Below are 15,730 nucleotides of genomic sequence, written 5' to 3'. Positions count from 1 at the left end.
ATCATGGGCATCTATGCCCCTTTTGATGCAACCCATTATCTTATTGGCCTTGGCAGCAGCTGCCTGACACTGGTTTTTGCAGCTTAGTTTGCTGTTCACAAAAATTCCCAGGTCCTTTTTCCATTTCAGTGTTTTACCATTTAGTATGTACGGGAGACTTGCATTATTCCTTCCCATGTGCATAACTTTACATTTATTAGTGTTAAACCTCATCTGCCACTTCTCTGCCCAAGCCTCCAATCTATCCAGATCCCTCTGCAGCAGTATACTGTTCTCTTCCGTGTTAATTACTTTACACAGTTTAGTGTAATTTGCAAAAAGTTTTATATTTTACTGTGCAAGCCTTCTACAAGATCATTAATAAATATAAAGAGAATAGGGCCCAATACTGACCCCTGTGGTACTCCACTAGTGACCCAATCTGAGTGTGTACCGTTAATAACCACCCTCTGTTTTCTATTACTGAGCCAGTTACTTACCCACATACAGACATTTTCTCCCAGTCCGAGCATTCTCATTTTATATACTAACCTTTTATGTGGTACAGTGTCAAATGCTTTGGAGAAGTCCAGATATACGACATCCATTGATTCGCCGCTGTCAAGTCTAGAACTTACCTCCTCATAGAAACTGATTAATTTAATTTGACATGACCAATCATGAAGCCATGCTGATATGGTGTTATTTGCCTATTTTCATTGAGGTACTTCAAGATAGCATCTCTAAGGGCTCTTTCACACTTACGTTCTTTTCTTCCGGCATAGAGTTCTGTCGTCGGGGCTCTATGCCGGAAGAATCCTGATCAGTTTTATCCTAATGCATTCTGAATGGAGTGAAATCCATTCAGGATGTCTTCAGTTCCAGAACGGAACGTTTTTTGGCCGGAGAAAATACCGCAGCATGCTGCGCTTTTTGCTCCGGCCAAAAATCCTGAAGACTTGCCGCAAGGCCGGATCCGGAATGAATGCCCATTGAAAGGCATTGATCCGGATCCGGCCTAAAGCTAAACGTCGTTTCGGCGCATTGCCTGATCCGACGTTTAGCTTTTTCTCAATGGTTACCATGGCTGCCGGGACGCTAAAGTCCTGGCAGCCATGGTAAAGTGTAGTGGGGTGCGGGGTGCTCCAGAGTGACGTCAGGGCGCCCCAAGAGCATGGATCACGTGATCGCATGGCACGTCATCCATGCGCATGGGGCGCTCTGACGTCATTCTGGAGCGCCCCGGGAGCCGCGCGGACTGTAAGTATACCGCTCCCCGCTCCTACTATGGCAACCAGGACTTTAACCACTTCAGCCCCGCTAGGTGAAACCCCCTTCATGACCAGAGCACTTTTTACACTTCGGCACTACACTCCTTTCACCGTTTATCGCTCGGTCATGCAACTTACCACCCAAATGAATTTTACCTCCTTTTCTTCTCACTAATAGAGCTTTCATTTGGTGGTATTTTATTGCTGCTGACATTTTTTACTTTTTTTGTTATTAATCAAAATGTAACGATTTTTTTGCAAAAAAATGACATTTTTCACTTTCAGCTGTAAAATTTTGCAAAAAAAAACGACATCCATATATAAATTTTTCGCCAAATTTATTGTTTTTATGTCTTTGATAAAAAAAAAAATGTTTGGGCAAAAAAAAAAAATGGTTTGGGTAAAAGTTATAGCGTTTACAAACTATGGTACAAAAATGTGAATTTCCGCTTTTTGAAACAGCTCTGACTTTCTGAGCACCTGTCATGATTCCTGAGGTTCTACAATGCCCAAACAGTAGAAAACCCCCACAAATGACCCCATTTCGGAAAGTAGACACCCTAAGGTATTCGCTGATGGGCATAGTGAGTTCATAGAACTTTTTATTTTTTGTCACAAGTTAGCGGAAAATGATGATTTTTTATTTTTTATTTTTTCTTACAAAGTCTCATATTTCACTAACTTGCGACAAAAAATAACAAATTCTAGGAACTTGCCATGCCCCTCACGGAATACCTTGGGGTGTCTTCTTTCCAAAATGGGGTCACTTGTGGGGTAGTTATACTGCCCTGGCAATTTAGGGGCCCAAATGTGTGAGAAGTACTTTGCAATCAAAATGTGTAAAAAATGACCGGTGAAATCCAAAAGGTGCACTTTGGAATATGTGCCCCTTTGCCCACCTTGGCAGCAAAAAAGTGTGACACATCTGGTATCGCCGTACTCAGGAGAAGTTGGGGAATGTGTTTTGGGGTGTCATTTTACATATACCCATGCTGGGTGAGAAAAATATCTTGGTCAAATGCCAACTTTGTATAAAAAAATGGGAAAAGTTGTCTTTTGCCAAGATATTTCTCTCTAACATCGGACGTCACTGGGCTCGGCGCATGCCCAGTGACGAAGATGAAGCTGCCGCCCTCAGTCTCCTGATGATCGCACAGGCGCAGCCCTCAGTGGGTACTGCGCCTGTGCGAGACTTCGTTCGGCGTGAGGGAGGGGGAGGAGAGGCTGTGGCAGGCTGGGGGCGGCGGTTAGAAAGTACAAGGAAGGCGGGCTGGGCACTGAAAGAGGGGCGGTACTGGGCTCACTAAGAAGAAAAAAACGCCCCTCTGGGCACCTTCAGGACACATTTACATATCGATCAAAGTCGTTTTTTGCACGAACTGCTGGACGGATTTCAAGATAAAAGAGCACAGCCTAATCCAGGTAAGCTGTGCTGCATGGCTGCTTTTAAATCGTTTTTTGGCTGAGGGGAGGTGACAGAATCCCTTGAAACTTACTGGCCTATAGTTTCCGGGCTCCGTTTTTGGACCCTTTTTGAATATTAGCACTACATTTGCTATGCGCCAATCCTGTGGGACATTCCCTGTCAGTAATAGAGTCCGCAAATATCAGAAATAAGGGTCTGGCTATGACATAATTCTCTTAATTCCGCTGTGATTGGACAGCGTCACAGCCATGGAGAAGGAGACGCCCGATGAGAAAAGCTGATGTCTCCTCCTACCTGTACCGATGCTCTGTATTAACATATATGGCGCCAAAACTTTGGTGGTTCACAACGGGGCAACTGAGCGTTATTTAAAAAAAAATTATCTGCAGGATCGAGGAGGGTAATCGGTTTAAAAAAACAAAACAAAAAAAAAACCCTGTGAAAGGTCCTCTTTAATCCATCCACTACACAAATGGACAGAGCTGTGCATTTCTGGCACCAGAGCTAAACAGCTGTTCTGCGTTGGTCAGGACAAGTTATCGGTATCAAAATCCTGGAGAACACCTTTAAAGGGGTATTCTAGTAAAGTAACTTAATTTTTGACAAACTGCATTAAGGCTGCAAGCTGTGATCCAACCAGAACCTGTACCTATACATATAACCAGAGCTGCAATTTACCCTGCAAGCCATTTGTCTAGCTCCTGTGTGAGCCTGCAACACAGAGTATCATGGCGCCTGATCTGCCCTCACAAAACCACAATCCCTAGCTTTCCTGCTGTGAGTTTATGCTTGTTCATGAGTGATGTTTATTGATTGGCTGTTTGATATACAGTGCAGTCACGCCCCCCTCTACTCAGTAATCACCAGCACACTAAGGGTCCATTCACACAGCCGCAACTTGGGTTCGGAACGGGTGCGGACCCATTCATTTTCAATGGGTCCATTCCCGAAAAAAATTATATATAGTGCCAGCGATGTGCGGTCCGCGAAATGTGGAACGCACATTGCCGGTGTCTGTGTTTTGCGTATCCGCAATTTACGGATCGCAAAACGCCTACGGACGTCCGAATGGACCCTTACACGCCTTTTGTTTCACAAGACATTTAGTTAGAGATTGATAGGTCGAGCATGCTCAGTGTGTTACTAACAAAGGCTCAGAACTACAGGTCGATGCCGTGGTAATTTTTGAGGAAACACAGTGGGTAGCGGAGGAAAAAAACTACTTTTATAACTATTGAACGGTAAATATGTTAAATTTACATTATTTGGGGTATTTTTGGTGCCTGGAATACCCCTTTAAGAGGCTTGTTAGATGGAGTGGTTCTAGTTGGAGCATTTGTATAATTGTATGATTTTGAGCAATTATTGTCACATGCGATAACATGCATTAATCGAACGACAAGTGACACATTTATTTGTTTTCTATGGATCGGACAAATCCCCCTGGCTGAAAGATGATCAATAGCCGCTACCACATCCCCTCACCTCATCAGAAGTTGTTAGCTGTGTAGATGCAGTAGGGCGAGCGAGCAATGATCGCAATAACAAGCAAGCGGAAAAATATTTAGCTGTTTTTCACAGTCGTGTTAATGTACACTATCACACCCGTCACACAGGTGTTAAAAAACAAAACATTGCCATCACGTGATCCATCACCATGGTAAAGATCATGTGATGGACCATGTGATGACCGGATTGACGTCACCACAGGTCCTTTTCCTGTACACAGCAAAGAAGAAGACGGAAGAGAAGCCGGGCTGCGCGAGCAAGTGGATTAAGGTGAGTTAAATTATTATTATTATTTTTTAACCCCTCCAGCGCTATTGTACTATGCAGTCTGTATTAAGAATGCTATTATTTTCCCTTATAACCATGTTATAAGGGAAAATAATAATGATTGGGTCTCCATCCCGATCGTCTCCTAGCAACCATGCGTGAAAATCGCACCGCATCCGCACTTGCTTGCGATTTTCATGCAGCCCCATTCACTTCTATAGAGCATGCTGCGATTTTCACGCAACGCATAAGTAATGCGTAAAAATCAGCACTCCTGTGCACAGCCCCATAGAAATGAATAGGTCCGGATTCAGTGCGGGTGCAACGCGTTCACCTCACGCATTGCTACCGCGCGGAAAACTAGCCCGTGTGAAAGGGGCCTTACAGTTCTGGAATGTATTCTGCCAGTGTTATCCAATACATTCCAGAACTGTAAGGGTTAGGCTACTTTCACACTAGCGTTCGATCGGGTCCGTTCTGAACGGATCCGATCATAATAATGCAGACGGAGGCTCCGTTCAGAACGGATCCGTCTGCATTATATTGGCATATAAAAGCTAAGTGTGAAAATAGCCTCGGACGGATCCGTCCAGACTTTCAATGTAAAGTCAATGGGGGATGGATCCGCTTGAAGATTGAGCCATATTGTGGCATCTTCAAACGGATCCGTCCCCATTGACTTACATTGTAAGTCTGGACGGATCCGCACGGCCAGGCGGACACCCGAACGCTGCAAGCAGCGTTCAGCTGTCCGCCTGTCCGTGCGGAGGCGAGCGGAGCGGAGGCTGAACGCCGCCAGACTGATGTGGTCTGAGCGGATCCGCATCCATTCAGACTGCATCAGGGCTGGACGGAAGCGTTCGGGTCCGCTCGTGAGCCCCTTCAAACGGAGCTCACGAGCGGACAGCCGAACGCTAGTGTGAAAGTAGCCTTACATAGCATCATAAATCAATATAATGTTATGTGACCCCTGGCAGCGCTGGGAGTTCAGGCCGGGAGCTGCGATGCGGACTCGCAGCGTGACCAACGCTCGTCTGCAAGGGCCCAAAGGGCGAGTGCTGCGGCCTTCCCACTGTTTACATCGTCCCATGCTCTGCTGTTAGTAGTGGCTGCGCTTGGTATGGCACCTTTGTTTTATTCAGGCCTCTTTCACACTACCGTATGGCTATTTCAGTGTTTTGCGGTCCGTTTTTCACAGATCCGTTGTTCCGTTTTTTTGTTTCCGTTCCATTTCTCCATTCCATTTCTCCGTATGGCATATACAGTATACAGTAATTACATAGAAAAAATTGGGCTGGGCATAACATTTTTAATAGATGGTTCTGCAAAAACGGATGCATTTCCGTATGTCTTCCGTTTTTTTTTTTTTTGGCGGAACCATTGACTTGAATAGAGCCATGGAACGTGATTTGCGGGCAATAATAGGACATGTTCTATCTTTCAACGGAACGGAAATACGGAAACGGAATACTTCTGTTCAGTCTTTACGAAGGAAAATGAAGGAAAAGGACCTCAGTTAGGGAGGAAGACTAATGAATCTTTTGATGCATGTGTCTTTACAGAGGAAGAGGTTCTAAGTCAACTGTCTAAAATCAATACAAATAAGTCACAGGGGCCTGATGGGATACACCCAAAGCTATTAAAAGAGCTCAGTGGTGAACTAGCAAAACCATTAACAGATTTATTTAACCAATCACTGGTAGCAGGAGTCGTCCCAGAAGATTGGAAATTAGCAAATGTTGTTCCTATTCACAAGAAAGGTAGTAGGGAGGAATCGGGCAACTATAGGCCAGTAAGCCTGACATCAATAGTGGGGAAATTAATGGAAACCATACTTAAGGAGAGGATTGTGGAACATCTAAAATCCCATGGATTGAAAGATGAAAAACAGCATGGGTTTACTTCAGGGAGATCATGTCAAACTAATCTTATTGATTTTTTTTGATTGGGTGACTAAAATAATAGATGGAGGGGGTGCAGTAGACATCGCTTATCTAGACTTCAGTAAGGCTTTCGATACTGTCCCACACAGAAGGCTTATCAATAAAGTGCAGTCTTTGGGCTTGGACTCCCATATTGTTGAATGGATTAGGCAGTGGCTGAGGGACAGACAACAGAGGGTTGTAGTCAATGGAGTATATTCAGACCAAGGTCTTGTTACCAGTGGGGTACCTCAGGGATCTGTTCTGGGACCCATATTGTTTAATATCTTTATCAGCGAAATTGCAGAAGGCCTCAATGGTAAGGTGTGTCTTTTTGCTGATGACACAAAGATTTGTAACAGGGTTGATGTTCCTGGAGGGATACACCAAATTGAAAAGGAGTTAGGAAAACTAGAGGAATGGTCAAAAATCTGGCAACTAAAATTCAATGTGGAGAAGTGCAAAATAATGCACCTGGGGCGTAAAAACCCAAGAGCAGAATATAAAATCAGTGATACAGTCCTAACCTCAGTATCTGAGGAAAGGGATTTAGGGGTCATTATTTCAGAAGACTTAAAGGTAGGCAGACAATGTCACAGAGCAGCAGGAAATGCTAGCAGAATGCTTGGGTGTATAGGGAGAGGCATTACCAGTAAAAAGAGGGAGGTGCTCATGCCGCTTTACAGAGCACTAGTGAGACCTCATCTGGAGTATTGTGCTCAGGACTGGAGACCATATCTCCAGAAGGATATTTATACTTTGGAGACAGTTCAGAGAAGAGCTACTAAACTGGTACATGGATTGCAGGATAAAACTTACCAGGAAAGATTAAAGGACCTTAACATGTATAGCTTGGAAGAAAGAAGAGACAGAGGGGATATGATAGAAACTTTTAAATACATAAAGGGAAACAACAAGGTAAAAGAGGAGAGAATATTTAAAAGAAGAAAAACTGCTACAAGAGGACATAGTTTTAAATTAGAGGGGCAAAGGTTTAACAGTAATATCAGGAAGTATTACTTTACTGAGAGAGTAGTGGATGCATGGAATAGCCTTCCTGCAGAAGTGGTAGCTGCAAATACAGTGGAGGAGTTTAAGCATGCATGGGATAGGCATAAGGCCATCCTTCATATAATATAGGGCCAGGGGCTATCCATAGTACTTAGTATATTGGGCAGACTAGATGGGCCAAATGGTTCTTATCTGCCGACACACTCTATGTTTCTATACGGAGTACATGATGTTTTTTTGCGGAACCATTGAAATGAATGGTTCCGTATACGGACCGCAAAAAACGGCCCGCAAAACCAAAAAAAAAACAAAAAAACGGTAGTGTGAAAGAGGCCTCACATGAATGGCCTCCTTTAATCGTGCTGGCTATGCAGGTGTCCATACAAATGTGCATGGAACATCCTGTGCCAGTTCTAATAATGGCTGGGGGTGTATCTGCTGCTTGATCTACAGGATGATGGGAGCTTGCACTGTAGCCTTCCTCATAATCAGAGCCTGCATTATTATACAGAAAATGCCCATCTGAAATCTCCTTAAGGCTACATTCACACGACTGTATGTATTTTTGAGGTGTTGCATAAATGTTTTAGTTTTTTTTTGCGGATTGTAACAATACCTATCCTTGTCCGCAAAACGGACAAGAATAGGACATGCTCTATATTTTTTACGGGCATACGGAACGGACATACTGATGCGGATAGCACACCGCGTGCTGTCCACATTTTTTGCGGACCCATTGAAATGAATGGGTCCTCATCCAATCCGCAATAAAAACGTAACGGATGCGGAAACAAAATACGTTTGTGTAAATGTAGCCTTACAGTAGTCCTCTTTATACTTGGAGTAAATAGTTTCTTCATATTCAGTTTTTACGGTCATCAATGCCTTCTCTAAATGTCACTATTGAATTAGCGTGAAGAAGTGGTTTGGCACCGGTCATCGTTTCCCACGCCTTGTCTGCTTTGTTCTGTCATATTTCCTAATCCCTTCATCATTGAATGAGAAAAACTGAATAGAACAATAACCACTTAAAATAAATAAAATGAGGGATCCCTTACTCCGAACACCTTGTCTTGTAAGAATGCGCTGCAGGCGTTTAAGGTGACCTGGACACTGGAGCATCTACTTGACTTGCAGCAGTGACTCTCCGCTTCTGTAGCTCTTCAGGCTGTAGCTTGTCACTTCTGGAAGGTCACTGGTTCTCAACACATTGGTGAGACTGTTCACAGGTGGCTTTGTTGTGCTGGTCTACATAGTGCAGAACTTAGAATAGTCCTAAACTGTCTTTCCGGAAAGCTTGACTAAGGGTATGGCCAAACTGGGCAAAATATGCACTGAATCTGTAGCACAATCTGCAGCTTGTGGGTTTCTTTCAGAATTATGCTGCAGATTTAATCCTATGCACAGAGTAATTGATAATTGATATGCTGATGATTTAAAATCTGCATAGTCAAATTACACCCTTTTATTTTTTTATTTTATTTTTTACAGCGCATAGATGAGTTTTCTTAAAATCTTAACCACTTTGCTGGCACTGTAAAACGCTGAGGATTTGCCGCACATAAATCCTTGCTGGTAAATATGCAGCTTATCCTTTCTGTGTGGATGTTTTAGAGGATTTTCCTCATCCGTTTATCCTATTCGATGAGTATTTAGATTCAAAATTATAACATTCTGGTTATAGTGACATGTCATACTGTTGTTGGCAGGTGGTTCTGTGAGCTGGTGTGCCTACTGCTTTACAGCCAAGAGCAGATTGGAAACCTAAAGTGGCCCTGGAAAACCTAAAAGTGGCCCCATGTTTAGGCAGGTCCAAGCTAATAGAAGGCGGACCCAACACAGGCATGCAAGAACAACAGAAGTAGGCAGGCCCAGTCCGTTTCGCGGGCAAAAATAGGCTTTTTATTTTTTAATCGTTGGTCCTACGGAAATTGTTCATGGTCTGCATTGTGAAGGACGTCTTTTTCCACAATGGGTATATAGATATAGAAAGCACGTGGATCGTCCATTTGCTTTCCATACCCATATGTCTGTTCCATAAAAGATAGAATATGTCCTATTCTTGGCCACAAAATTGTGAACCAACCATTTGAAGTCAATAGATCTACAAAAAATATAAAAGAAAAAGCATGCAACATGGTCGTCATCTTTGCAGACCCCTAAATACATACAGTCGTCTACGTGAGGCCTGACTTGGTTTGGCGATATTCTGTGATCGGTGCCCTGGTAAAAATTAACAAGCTGCTCAGTACAACCTGTTCTTTCTTTTTAATTGCTAATGTTTGTCTATGGAGATAGCACGGCCATATACTGCATATCATTGTGACAGATTATTTTTTCCCAATGGTCCTTTTGTCAATGTAATATTGTTACTAGATGTGACAGGCTTGGATTTTCTGCGTTCAGTATTTTTAACTATAAATGTGTGACGTAACGTGGGAAACGTTTCTAGTATAATACAAGAAGCCGAAACCAAACTCCAGTCCATAAATAGATAATCTGCCGCAGTAGAATGAGCGTTTTTCTAACCCCTGTATCCAGAGAGGCCAATCTGTTTAGTATAGCCATCACATGGCGGAGGCTGGGAGTAGTCTCCTCCGTGGCTGTGTTGCTAAGCTTGTCAAAGGCAAATCATTTGATCAGTCAGCAAGACCACATGACAACCAGCTGAGAGGAATTAGATGGTCTTTGCAGTGAGAATGCCATTGTGAGCGGCGGTGGACTTCCTGCAGACTCTTGCATCAGATGTTCTCTGTATGATGGGCTCCCCCCCCCCCCCCCCCCCCACCCCCCAGCAGCTCAGAGTTCACATTTTTGGTTGCTGATATGTGACATGAATCAGGACTTGTGAGCAGTTGCATCAACTGGATCTTCCTGCAGAACTTAAATTTCCTTCTAGCAAGGTATGGCACCATTCTGCTTTCCTTCTCTACAGGTACCGTGCTGTAATTTTTAAGCATATACCCAGAAAATCCAAGAGGCTGGCTTATTTCCTACAGTCATAAAGGAGGTAGAAGGTCTGGGATGGTCATGTTAAATTTCGAAACTCTACACCGGCCTAAGGTGACAGGTTAAACTCTTTGGTCAAATAAAATCCTCATCCCATATTGGCCTTTTTTTTTTTTTCTTTTTTTCTTATTCATTATTATAGTTCTTAATTTAGGGATACTAATAGAAATCCGAATGCGATGCACAGAGGCCTACTTTATAATGTGGCCTTTGTAGAGACGTTCTACAAGAGAATTTATAAAAATGTGTTTCACCGTCCTTCATTTTCCACCATTCTTAAATGTTATTACCGTATGCAGGACTGCAATTTAAAATGACATCAAATAAAGGCTTGGTAGTAAAAACTCTCCTAGAAGAAACTTTTTTTTTTTTTTAAGATTTCAATATAATTATTATTGTATCCCTCGCTGAAAATAAGTCGGTGTAATCATGCAGTTCTGTGTACTGAGACGGCAGTGCCGCAGCATGTGGTTTCCCAATTACAGAAGGGCTTTAATACGTGTTTGTTGGCAGATTTTCGCTCATTTTGTATTTTCCGTTTATTGCACCTGACTGTGGATGATCGTTTTATGGCACATAACTCACTGACAATCCACAAAATACTAAACTTCTGACATGTTTTTTTCCTTATGTGTTTGGTATGGTTGAGGGTACTTTCACACTTGCAGCAGAGGATTCCGGCAGGCAGTTCCGTCACCTGAACTGCCTGCCGGATCCATCAAAACGTATGCAAACTGATGGCATTTGTCTGACAGATCAGGGTTCTGATCCATATGACAAATGCATTGAAATGCCGGATCCGTCTCTCCGGTGTCATCCGGAAAAACGGATCCGGCATTTATTTTTTTTCAAAATGTTTGCAGTCTGAGCATGCGCAGACCGCAATGCCGGATCCGTTTTGCCGGGGCCGGGTCCGGCATTAATGCATTTCCATAGGAAAAAATGCAGGATCCCGTCAGAGCACTAAAATCTGGGACCAGTGTACAGCCACATGTAATGTAAACGCAATGGACTCTGCAGCATTTGCATTAACTGTGAAGATGATGAGATCTCATCCACATGTTACAGAGACTGTTCACACCGCAATCTGCAAATAACCTGATTTTCAATCTGCAGCATGTCAGTTTATTTTGTGCAGATCTCTGTGCTTTGCAATGTGGAGGGTGGCAAACTGGCAGCATTTCAGCGCAACTGGTGTAGATTTTGCTCCTGTGGAATTCTGGCATATCCGCTGCAGAAAATCCATATTTTTCATTTCGGGAGTTTTTGCATTGGAATTGTAGCCGGTTGAAGGTTGAAAGCGGAGGTTAAGGGTATGGCTGCACGGAGACACAGGATCACAGAGTATCAGAAACTAATAGGATCACAGTGTGAGTTGCAAAAAAATCCATCAATCCCATACATTTATATGGCATCACTGTTAGGCCTCATGCACACGACCGTTGTGTGCACCCGTGGCCGTTGTTCCGTTTTCCGTGATTTTCTGCGGCCCCATTGACTTTCAATGGGTCCGTTGAAAACTCGTAAAATGCACCGTTTATCATCCGCCTCCGTGATCCGTGTATTCTGTCCGTCAAAAAAATAAGACCTGTCCTATTTTTTTTTTGACGGACAACGGTTCACGGACCCATTCAAGTCAATGGGTCCGTGAAAAAACACGGATGCACACAAGATTGGCATCCGTGTCCGTAGGCTACTTTCATACAGACGGATCCGAAGATCCGTCTGCATAAAAGCTTTTTCAGAGCTGAGTTTTCACTTCGTGAAAACTCAGATCCGACAGTATATTCTAACACAGAGGCGTTCCCATAGTGATGGGGACGCTTCAAGTTAGAATATACTACGAACTGTGTACATGACTGCCCCCTGCTGCCTGGCAGCACCTGATCTCTTACAGGAGGCTGTGATCCGCACAATTAACCCCTCAGGTGCCGCACCTGAAGGGGTTAATTGTGCGTATCATAGCCCCCTGTAAGAGATCAGGGGCTGCCAAGCAGCAGACCCCCCTCCCTCCCCAGTTTTAATTTCATTGGTGGCCAGTGTGCGCCCCCCCCCTCCCTCCCTCTATTGTATTAATATCATTGGTGACCAGTGCGGCCCCCCCACCCCCGGCCCCCCTCCCTCCCTTTATTGTATTATCATTGGTGGCCAGTGTGTGGCCCCGCCCCCCCTCCCTCTATTGTATTATCATTGGTGGCCAGTGTGTGGCCCCCCCGCCCCCCCTCCTTCCCTCTATTGTATTATCATTGGTGGCCAGTGTGCGGCCTCCCCTCTCCCACACCCCCCTTCCCCCCGATCATTGGTGGCAGCGGAGAATTCCGATCGGAGTCCCAGTTTAATCGCTGGGGCTCCGATCGGTAACCATGGCAACCAGGACGCTACTGCAGTCCTGGTTGCTATGGTTACTTAGCAATATTAGAAGCATCATACTTACCTGCTGCGCTGTCTGTGACCGGCCGGGAGCTCCTCCTACTGGTAAGTGACAGATCATTAAGCAATGCGCCGCACAGACCTGTCACTTACCAGTAGGAGGAGCGCCCGGCCGGTCACAGACAGCGCAGCAGGTAAGTATGATGCTTCTAATATTGCTAAGTAACCATGGCAACCAGGACTGCAGTAGCGTCCTGGTTGCCATGGTTACCGATCAGAGCCTCAGCGATTAAACTGGGACTCTGATCGGAACTCTCCGCTGCCACCAATGATCGAGGGGGGGGGGGGGTCAGAGAGGGGAGGCTGCACACTGGCCACCAATGATATTAATACAATAGAGGGAGGGAGAGGGGGCCGCACACTGGCCACCAATGATAATACCATAGAGGGGGGGGGGGGCGGGGGGGCCGCACACTGGCCACCAATGATAATACAATAGAGGGAGTGAGGGGGGGGGCCGCACTGGCCACCAATGAAATTAAAACTGGGGAGGGAGGGGGGTCTGCCCCCTGCTGCCTGGCAGCCCCTGATCTCTTACAGGGGACTATGATACGCACAATTAACCCCCCTCAGGTGCGGCACCTGAGGGATTAATTGTGCTGATCACAGCCCTCTGTAAGAGATCGGGTGCTGCCAGGCAGCAGGGGGCAGTCATGTACACAGTTCTTAGTATATTCTAACTTGAAGCGTCCCCATCACCATGGAAACGCCTCTGTGTTAGAATATACTGTCGGATCTGAGTTTCACGATCTAACTCATATCCGACAGTATATTCTAAAATAGAGGCATTCCCATGGTGATGGGGACGCTTCAAGTTAAAATATACCATCGGATTGGAGAAAACTCCGATCCGATGGTATAATAGGGACTCCTGACTTTACATTGAAAGTCAATGGGGGACGGATCCGTTTGAAATTGCACCATATTGTCTCAACGTCAAACGGATCCGTCCCCATTGACTTGCATTGTAAGTCAGGACGGATCCGTTTGGGTCCGCACGGCCAGGCGGACACCAAAACGATTTTTTTCTTCATGTCCTTGGATCCTCCAAAAATCAAGGAAGACCCGCGGAAGAAAGAACGGACACGGATCACGGACCTACGGACCCCGTTTTTGCAGACCTTTAAAAAAAAAAAAAAAAAAAAACGGTCGTGTGCATGAGGCCTTACTCTGCGATCCTGGACGGGATCAGTGACGCCGTGTAGCTGTATCCTAAATCCCACAGACAATGCAGTTTATAATCTTATCCTCTTTCCCAGTACTGTAACTTTTCCATATGCAATTCCACTGCGAAGAATCCACAAAATCCTTACCCTAAGGGTATACGCACACGGCAGGCTAGTATATGCAGATTTTTCTGTGGTTTTGCTGCGTTTCCATACCAAAATCCATGATTTTTTTTTTTTCATAAATTTTGGTGCGGATTTTCCACAGATCTTACCTTTTGCATTGCAAAAGGAGAATCCTGTACAAGCAATTGACATGCTGCAGATTTCAAAATCCTACTGCCCTTGGATTGGCCAGCACTGCTCACCTGACCAGTGCTGGCCAATCCAAGAGCAGAGCTGGACAAGTAGGAAGTGTCTCTGGCAGTGCAGCCATCTTGGTTGGCAGAAAAGGAGCCCAGGAGACCAATTTGCATCTAAAAAGATGAAAAGGAGGTCACCATGTACAAATGTTCTGTTCGTTCCCTGGCTGACCTTTTTTTTATTTTTATTTCTCTCGAATCGGAGGGTCACTTTAAACATTTCAAACTATCCCACCTCACCTCAGTCACACATGGAGCAACAACTACAGTTCTGGAATGTACTGTATGACACTGACACATAATGCTGTCAGTGTTATCCAATACATTCCAGAACTCGAAAGGGTTATATAGCATCATAAATCAATGCTATGCGACCCCAGCAGTGCTGGAAGTTCGGGTCGGGTGCTGTGCTGTGATTTCGGAGTGTGATGACACGCGGCCTAAGGCCCCTTTCACACGAGCGAGTGCAATGCATGCCATGAAAACATAGCACCCGCACTGAATCCTGACCCATTCATTTCAATGGGTCTGTGTACATGAGCATCTTCCCGCGAGCGGGAAAAACGCATCAAAACACATTGCACCCGCGTGGAAAAAACTGAACGCAATCGCAGACAAAACTGACTGAACTTGCTTTCAAAATGGTGCGAGTTTCACTGAACGAATCCGTAGCCAATCCGTCACACTTGTGTGAAAGAGGCCTACGGGTTTTTGGTAATATTTTGTGTATCTTTAAGGCCTCTTTCACACGAGCGATATAGATTGTGTCAGGATCTGTTCAGGGAAAAACTGATAGGCCCCTTTCACACGAGCGTGACTGATTAGGTCTGGATGCGTTCAGGGTGCGTTCAGTGAAACTCGCACTATTTTGCAAGCAAGTTCACTCAGTTTTGTCTGCGATTGCGTTCAGTTTTTTTCCGCACGGGTGCAATGCGTTTTGATGCGTTTTTCACACAAGTGATAAAAAACTGAAGGTTTACAAACAACATCTCCTAGCAACCATCAGTGAAAAACGCATCGCACCCGCACTTGCTTGCAGATGCAATGCGTTTTTCACACAGCCCTATTCACTCATTCATTGTGTGAAAAATGCAGAATATAGAACATGCTGCGATTTTTACGCAACGCAGAACTAATGCGTGAAAAACAATGCTCATGTGCACAGACCCATTGAAATGAATGGGTCAGGACTCAGTGTGGTTGCTATGTGTTTACGTCACGCATTGCACCCGCGTGGAAAACTCGCTCGTGTGAAAGGGGCCATAGAGTTCAGTGTGTGTTGGTTTTTTATTTTTTTTCCATCCAGATTTTATACAGATTTCATGTGTTTTTCAGAAGAAGAAAAACTGAAGAATAACCATCTATATCCCCAGCAACC

At 44.6% G+C, this 15,730-nt stretch overlaps 1 protein-coding gene across 3 annotated transcripts in view; it reads left to right on the top strand.

Moving 5' to 3' along the window:
- RAB27A (RAB27A, member RAS oncogene family) overlaps positions 1-15,730 on the top strand; it is an 81,981-nt gene that overhangs the window by 11,602 nt on the left and 54,649 nt on the right. Inside the window, exon 1 of one of the 3 annotated variants that reach the window (XM_044279672.1) lies at positions 10,180-10,288. The exons of the other annotated variants lie outside the window; for them this stretch is intronic. The gene's annotated coding sequence lies outside the window, so the exon portion shown is untranslated. Of the gene's footprint in view, positions 1-10,179; positions 10,289-15,730 lie in introns of those variants that run through there. 3 annotated transcript variants of the gene reach the window in all.

This window comes from Bufo gargarizans, chromosome 2 (assembly GCF_014858855.1).
Source record: "Bufo gargarizans isolate SCDJY-AF-19 chromosome 2, ASM1485885v1, whole genome shotgun sequence".
NCBI classification, from domain to species: Eukaryota; Metazoa; Chordata; class Amphibia; order Anura; family Bufonidae; genus Bufo; species Bufo gargarizans.
This window is presented reverse-complemented; position numbering and strand designations above follow the sequence as displayed.